The following is an 8,516-nucleotide window of genomic DNA, read 5'->3' as shown; positions in this document are numbered from 1 at the left end:
TAAGAAAAAATAGGAGACAAAATAAACCTCATCACTTCAATTGATTCAAGAAAAAAAAAGAAGAGAAAAAAAAAAAAAGAAGAGAAAAAATAAACTTCATTTCATTTCCATTTTCACTCCATGCCATCCATTTCATCAATAAAAGTTATTTCCCCATGATCATTTCCATTAAGATTGCCTAACTATCTCTATTTAGCTAAGTGGTTGCTGTGACACTGGTTTCTGCAGCTGATACCGGTTTCCGCAACCACCACTCTGTTTTTCACATTTACAGTCAAGATGTTAGTGCAATAAAATGAAAATGCAGGAATGACTAAGCAATATAAAAATTCACAATTTCAGAGAAAAAAACAATCTATGGCTATCTCCATTCCTAGGTATTCGGGAATAAGCTCCTCACAGTTGTTCATTATGAAAACCCTTCTCACATAAAGCTTAATATTGTTGAGCTTCTTCTTTGTATCAAAGAGATCGAATGGAGCCCTCTTCGGAACAAAGAGAACAGCCTTGAACTCCAATTGACCCTCTACAGAGAAATGCTTCACGGCCAAGTGATCCTCCCAATCATTGGTGAGACTCTTATAGAACGATGCATACTCTTCCTTTGTAATCTCCTCTGGCTTTCTCATTCAGATGGGCTTTTGCTTGTTGACGAGACTCCATTCATGCGACACTTCCTTTACCTTCTTGTTCTTCTTATCTTTCTCCTTTTCCTCCTCCACTTCCTGGATATCCCCTTCATCTTCCTTCTTCTCCTCTGTCTCCTCTTCGTCGTCACTGACCTCCTTCTCGGTGGTCTTCTCAGTCCACAAATAAATGGGGTAGCTATTGAACTCGGAATGCTTCTTGATCAGATCCTTCAGCCGCCTCTCCTCCAAGTATTCCATATAATTTTTTTTTTCAAAATCAATTTCACAGCCGAATGCAGAACTGTTAACTCAGGAAAAATGCGTAAACACAGGAAAAACGTCAAACTTCAAACGTTCGATTTGCCCAAATGGAGACGAATTTCAAAAAACTAAAACATGGGTTTTTTTTCCAGGTGGGTTAATTAGATAACCCAGAAACCGTTTGAAAAAATTCGTGGCGGTCTGGGAGAAATCTTCAGTTCTTTGGAGCCTCTTTTTTGCCGCCGCGTGAAGAAAAACGTGAGTTAACTGATAGTTTGATGTGTTCGGCGTACCTGAAGAAGGGGAATTCAAATTCGGTTCTATGCTGCCACCTCTACCACGTTCTTTGCCCATATGCCACCCGTTGCAATTCATTAAAACCAGCAGTGATCCAAGTGAAGACGGCTCTGTTTTCACTCCATTACGTGATTTGGTTGGATACGGCTCTTCACAGCCGATTGATAAACGTGGCGTGAACCAAGTACGGCTCTCTTCCACCGTATAACTCTTATTTCCGTTGCTTGTCTTCCACTCCCTCACTCACTCACACCATTTCCACTCTTATTCTCGCTGCAAAATCCACGGTTCTGTTTTAAACTCCACGGCTTTGTTTCAAACCCCGCAGCTCTGTTTCAAGCTCCACAGTTCCGTTTCAAACTCGTATTACCTTGCATAACACTGCGGCTATTCCACTTACAGCCGTAGTCCATCCATCTTTCCCGTGAGCATCCTCCTTGAGCATCCATACACAGTCAAAGCTTCAGCCGAAGTTGAGATGGGGAAACTGCTTAGTTTGTTCTTCCCTTGAACGTCCACACACAGTAAAATTTTCAGCCGGAGTTGAAAGCCGAGAATGGGAAAGCTTGGCAGAGCTGAACCGTGAATTGCACTAGTTAAGTTAGTTGTCTTGAAGGGGCACATTTTTTTTCTCTTCCATGCACACAGCCACTCCATTTCACAGTACTTTCTACACTCTGCACTTTCCGCAGCCAATACAACGTTTCCGCAGCTCACACAGCGTTTCCGCAGCCAATCCCAGATTCCGCAGTTGTTTTGTTAAACTCTAGGTTGCAGGTGTCATCAAGCAAAACAAGTCACATGGGTAGCTGGGGGAATGTTGGTACATGGATGGTGTCCTATTCATTTGATCAAATTTGATGAAAAAGACCCCGGTCAAAGGGAAGTCAAATTGTGTGTTATCACTAAGTCGCCACACTGAGTCGCCACACTAAGTCGCTGCATGTCAAGAAAAAATAATAATTTTGAATCAATGAAATGAACAAGTTATTTTCTCACTTTTATGAAGGTATTGATTAATTTTGGACTGATAATGAAAGATGAATGGCTAACTTTTTATTCAAGATTTTTAGCTACAGAGCTGTTCCCCAATTCCGCAGCCAGAAAAACCTCATTGTTCAAATCAGCCTATCTTTCTCATACAAAATCAGATTTTGATGATTTAAGTACCATTGGAAAGATCTCAACAAGATCTATACAATGAGAAATATATCATTAGAGTTTGAAATGGCAAATAATGAAATAAATTGCTGAAAAGAAGCAACATCAACTTGAGGCACTAATTCCAAAGCAAGTATAAATTCTTTTGATTTTTCCTTTGAGAACTTGTTTCATTAATACAAATTCTTAGTTTTGTGTGTAAATATCATAACTAGAGAGATTGATCACCTCTCTCCTTTGATAATCTTACATTCCATTGCAGAAGAAGTATTAGTTTTTTTTTGCAGGTTTCAGGAGGAAGGACAAATGACTACAAGAGAATGGTGTCTCTCTAAGAGACCAATTTGTTTCATAAGAGGATGATCAGCAACAAAGAGGAAATATGTTGATGCAAAATCAGATCCAAACACTTGAAAAACTTTCAGATACTATTGTCTCCATCACATCCATCCATCACATCCATACTTCATAATAAACCATTCACCTCATTTCACTCCATACTTTTCACTTACATTCACATACACTTTCCATCTCTTTTTCTCCATTCATAACCCACAAATAAAAGCAAGAGGCTCATTCATATGCTTATTGCCCATTGCCATTTCTACTCTCCATTTCCATTTTCCATTTTCATCTTCCATTCCTTGTCATTTTCATTCCGCAAATAAGCCCTCCTTCAATGCAAATTATTGAGTCCATAGTCCTTTGAGTCTAAGTTCTTTGTAAAAACACCTTGAGACTTGCATGCCTTAATGGCAAGTCCTCATGCTGACAAACAATGGGAATACATTAATGTCCCTTGTTCGTCAGATCTTCTAGGTGACTCGACTTCAGCAAATTCATTCGTACCTAGCAAGATGTGTTTGGGCATCTTGACTCTCATTGTCAACAATGGTGAGAGTTCTCGTGTTGACTAGTGGCATCCATTAATGGCCACTAAGCCAACAATTTCCTACTATGTTCGACATCAGAACATCTTTTCACATAGTAGGAATTGTGCCAATGAGTTTTGAAGACATGAAGACTATTATTTTCAGCATTTTGGAGCAGATTCAGCAAGTTTTAGTAGAAGCAATAAAAAGTCATCTTATCTCTCTATCCATGACTCCTCTTGTTCAGCCACTTGAAGAAGAATATGATCAGAATTTTTCAGCCACCATACATACAACTCATCCATTCCAAAGGGTAAGTGAAGGTACGTCATTTTCTAACTTTTGACCATAGAATTTCATAAAAAGCTAGAATGATAATTGTTGGAAAAATATTTCTCTTCCTCATTTCATAAAATTTCCAATACCATCAGTTGGGGGGGGATACATTCATATTCATATCTTGCCATGTCCATATCATATTCAAGAGCTCACATACTTCCAACATATATTAATTATTACATTTCTATTATGAGCATACAATGGCTTTTGAAAAAGTGCTTAAAGGATAAATTGGATACAAACAAAATCATGGTTGTCACACAAGAACCAACCATCATGCAATCCAATAAAGATATACTTTGCAACAATAATCAAAATATCATTATGCAAAGTTCAAAGATCAAAATAGAAGGCAACAAAAAAAATGGTTGTAATAGAAGAACCAACCATGTTGCAATTGAAGTGAAACACTTTGCAGAAATATGAAGTTATCAAATGATATCATGCAAAGTTAAACCAAAGCTCAAGGATCAAAAGAGTTAATGTAATATATATTGCATGAGGACATGCAATAGCTTCAGTTGGGGGGTATGTTGAGCCTTGAAAATGTCATTCATTTCCATTACACTTTCACTATTATGTCCATTATATCACCTCCATTTCACTACTATGTCACCACATTCATCCCACTTTCATTATCATTGGGCCACCTTTATGTTTTTCCAATATTTATTATTTCTAAGCCTTTTAAGTGAATTTGTGGTTAAACATTAGAAAATAATGTGCATATGCTTATACCTAACAAATGGGTTGAGATTGTTGACATGTGTAGGTTGAAAGGAGGCTTCTAGAAGACCCTTATGTGGCACTCTAAGGCCAAATTCGAATTTGGTTGGAAAGAATCATGGGATCATGAGGATATGTGTCACATCTCCTAATTGTATTGTAACTCTAAGAAGACATGTGTCTTATCAGTTCCTATTCTGATTAGGACTCTAGAGGTAGAGGGAGAGATTCATGGATTCTCATTAATGAGATGGCTCTCATCTTTTTGTATAAATAGGAGATCTCTCTCCTTCATTTGTTAGTCTTCCCTTTTAGTCTTTTCTTAGTCCTTTTAGCTTGTTAGTCCCATGGCTTTTGAAAGCTTTTGTACTTTGTACTTTTGAAGAAATTGAATAAAGCTTTTATGTTCTCAACATGGAAGGAGATGTGAAGTAGATGTCATGGAGCATATTAGGATGTAAGTAGAGTAGATTTCATTTTGTAAATATTGCTTTGTAGAATGTAAGGTAGATTAGATTTTTCATTCATGCAATTTTAATTCATGCAAGTGTGTTTAATTTTGCTTTGATTTCATGACTAATGGCATATGTGATCATCTTGTCTATGTTGCTGACCTTTATTTTTCTAGTTTGATTTTCATTAGTATCATTTCTTTAACTTGCACTTTACTTTCTGCTCTTAGATATCAAGTTGTTCATCTATTGATGGTTCTTTTTCCATAATCAAATAACTTTATTGGAGCCAAAATATCACTTAGTACAGCTTGGTTTAGTTTGCTTTAAGACTCACATTGCTGACTTGTTCATAACTGTTATCACATGATAAATCTAGCTGAAAGGCAAAAAGGTTAAGAAAAGGTTAAAGTAGTGTGATTTGTCTCCTTTATGTAGTGTCACTTAGATTTCACATTTCATTTTCATTTTAAATCAGCAACAGAGATACTGGGCTGATGTCATTTAGTCCTTTATTTGATGTTTTTATTTTCCTTTAAGCATTTGATTTCATAGGTGGAAGGGGGCCCCTGCCTTTTTTTTTCCCCCTGGGAAAAGTCGTAATTTTCATTAAGGTTAATAAAATTACATTTTGCAGATGCCGAAGCATATCCATATGCAGGCTTTTGCCTGTCAAGTTCATTTTTTAACTGCTATAAACAAAATATCTCCACGCAGGGAGCATAAAAAATAAGTCAAAAACTATGTTCAAAATTATGGCTTGCTCTTCGCAGAGAGCAATATATACTGCTAACAAATAGATGTACTGTTTTACTGTATCTACATACTGGAATAAGCAAAAAACTGCATGTATATATAGGCTTTATAGCCCTTCATTCCAATTGTTCATCAAATGGCCGATGATAGTACTGGTAAAAAGTGCCGCCAACTTCCTCTCGGATCCACCAGTCTTCACCTATTCTGTGCGCTGCCTCTTTGGAGAGCTGGTCTGCAGTGGTGTTTTGTTCCCTGTAGATATGATGACAAACAAAGGATTCAAAAGTTGTGATCAATCTCTTTGCTTTGTCAAGTATATGTCTCAAAGAAAAAGTATGACAATGTGATGCATTATTGAGCCAATTGCAAACAATTTTGGAGTCACCAAATATCTGTAAGTGTCTGCATTGTTTAAGGATAGCAAAATGAATTATGTGCTTGGCTGTGCTGAGCTCTGCAAAGTTGTTTGTGCCTCTGCCTAAATTGATTTGGATCTTGAAGCAATGCCTTTCGTCAATATGGAGTATGGCTCCCCCCCTGCATCTATCATCTTGGGCTGAGCCATCGAAAAAAGCCCAAGGCTTTGATTTATCAATGGGTACAGGTCTAAGAGTTCTCGGTGGGGTGGAGTGATCTTCATCAGGTAACAAATTATAATCAGCGACCGTGTGAAGAATGATCAAAGGCCAGTGAGGCATTTTAAGATTGAAGATAGATTGGTTACGGGCGATCCATATAGCCCAACATACCAGCAGAGGCAGGTTCTTGGCCTTACCAGAATGCTCAAGGCACCAGTTAGACCATGCCTCCAGAAGGTTGTTCCCGTGCCAATCCTTCAAAAGCGGGATATGTGAGGATATAGTCTGCCAAAAAGTAATGGTCGAGCTGCAGGATAGGAACAGGTGCTCAGTACTTTCCTCAGCATTAAGACATAGATGACAGCGGAAGGGGCCATAGAAGGACCGTTTCATGAGGTTAGAACCAATGGGTATTTTATCAAATAAAATATTCCACATCAGAAGTCTCGTCCTGGGTGCGGCCTTAAGTTTCCATATCGTCTTCCAGGTGGGCTGTATGTCAGGGGGCTTATGAGGCTCCATGAGTCTAAGGTATCCCAGCTTAGGAGTGTATACACCATGTTTCACGTGTGCCCAGATAATCTCGTCTGGTCCCTCAGTAAGTCTGATTTGTGCTTGTGTGAGAGTAGTAGTATATTCCTTCCAATCGTTTATCCATTGGTTAGGCAGGTCTAGAGCTCTGGCGGATAACCAAGCCTGCTGGAGGAAAGAGGAGTTAGCCTGGTCACCAATGTGTTTGATATGAGTGATGCCTCTATCATGGAGATGTTGAATGAGATCAGCTGGCAATCTGTGGGTGTTCCCACATCCAACCCAAGGGTCCACCCCAACTCGTACTGCATTCCCTTCTCGTATCCGCCATGTGATGCCATCTCGAAGCAGGGGTATGGAGTCAATGACAGCTTTCCAGATGTTGGAGAATTGATGATTGTTTCCATGTCGAGTACAAAGCCAATCTAATATGGATAGAGGCTTGATATATTTTGAATATGCCACCCGAGTCCACAGACTGTCTGCAGTGAGTAAGCTCCATCCGAGTTTGGCCACTAGTGCTTTTGAGAATATAGCCAGTCTCTTTAAGCCCCATCCTCCCCAACTCTTAGGCTTAGTTATGGTATCCCATTTTACCCATGCAAATAAACGCCCCGGCTGGTGTCCTTTCCATAGGAATCTGCAGCATATGCTCTGGAGCCTGTTCAGGATGCCCCTTGGAATCCAAGCAAGGGCCATCCAGTAGACAGGTGTGGCTTCAATTACAGCTTTGATGAGTACAAGTCTGCCTGCCCGCGAGAGGTATCTGTGGTACCAGACTTGAAGCCTTTTCTCCACTTTGGATATAAGCCATAACCAGTCTTCTATTCTATAGCCAGATGGTTTCAATCGAAATCCAAGATACTTTATACCAGCAGTTAATTCCAAGGTGACAAAAGGGAAGCGCTGTGAGGCATAGTTGATTTCATGCATCGAGCAACCAACCGATGTAATAGTTGATTTATTATTGTTGATCTGCATCCTGGTGGCTTGCTGGAATAGCAGGAAGGAGTTATGCAAAGAAGAGGAGTCACCGATGCTGCCATTCAGGAAGATGAGGATATCATCAACGAATAATAAGTGAGTGAGGAAGAAATTATCCACTATTTTGATGCCAGATATATGGTGCCGATCTCTGGTGGATATGATTATCCTACTCAATCCTTCCATAATTAGGAGAAAAAGCAGTGGTGAGAGTGGGCATCCCTGCCTGAGTCCTCTCTCAGCAGTGAAAAAGGGTGTAGCTTCTCCATTGAGGAGGACACTGTATGTTACATCAGTGATGCAGCTCATCGTCCATTTGATGAAATCATATGGGAAACCAAGATGTGTAAGCAGCAACCTCAGGTACAGCCAGTTTGTTCTGTCAAATGCCTTAGAGAGGTCTACTTTGAGAATCATTCCTTTCTGCTTTTTGGTCTGAAGGGTATGCATGAGCTCTTGTGCTGTAGCGATGGCTTCATGGATCTGTCTGTGATGCAGGAAGGCAAATTGCTCAGATGATATGTGCTATGAGAGGATGGGCTTGAGGCGGTTTGCAATAATCTTAGCTATGATCTTATAGAGGCAGTTGCAGAGTGATATGGGGCGGAAATCATCGAAAGTGATCGGGTCATCAGTCTTAGGGATGAGGGCGATGAAAGTGGATTTGATGGCCGATGATATCCGACCTCTTCTCCTGCTGTCCTCCACTATATTCAATAAGTCATGACCCAGGATGTCAAAAAATGAGATGTAGAATTCAATGGTCCATCCATCAGGTCCAGGGCTCTTATCCTTTTTGAACCATTTCAGAGTGGCTTCCAGTTCATCCATGGTCACCTCCTTCAGAATCTCTTCCGAATTTTCCTGGTCCACATATCTAGGAAAGAGTTCTGCCACTCTCATGATTTCCAGTATGTTAATATTCCTTGG

At 39.7% G+C, this 8,516-nt stretch overlaps 1 pseudogene; it reads right to left on the bottom strand.

The window, feature by feature from the left end:
- Positions 1-323: 323 nt before the first annotated feature.
- LOC149242846 (heat shock protein 90-1 pseudogene) lies at positions 324-887 on the bottom strand (annotated as a pseudogene).
- Between the last annotated feature and the right edge of the window lie 7,629 nt (positions 888-8,516).

This window comes from Pinus tabuliformis, chromosome 8 (genome assembly GCF_031772625.1).
Source record: "Pinus tabuliformis cultivar Carrire ecotype Pingquan chromosome 8, CPIR1, whole genome shotgun sequence".
In the NCBI taxonomy this organism is placed as follows: Eukaryota; Viridiplantae; Streptophyta; class Pinopsida; order Pinales; family Pinaceae; genus Pinus; species Pinus tabuliformis.
This window is presented reverse-complemented; position numbering and strand designations above follow the sequence as displayed.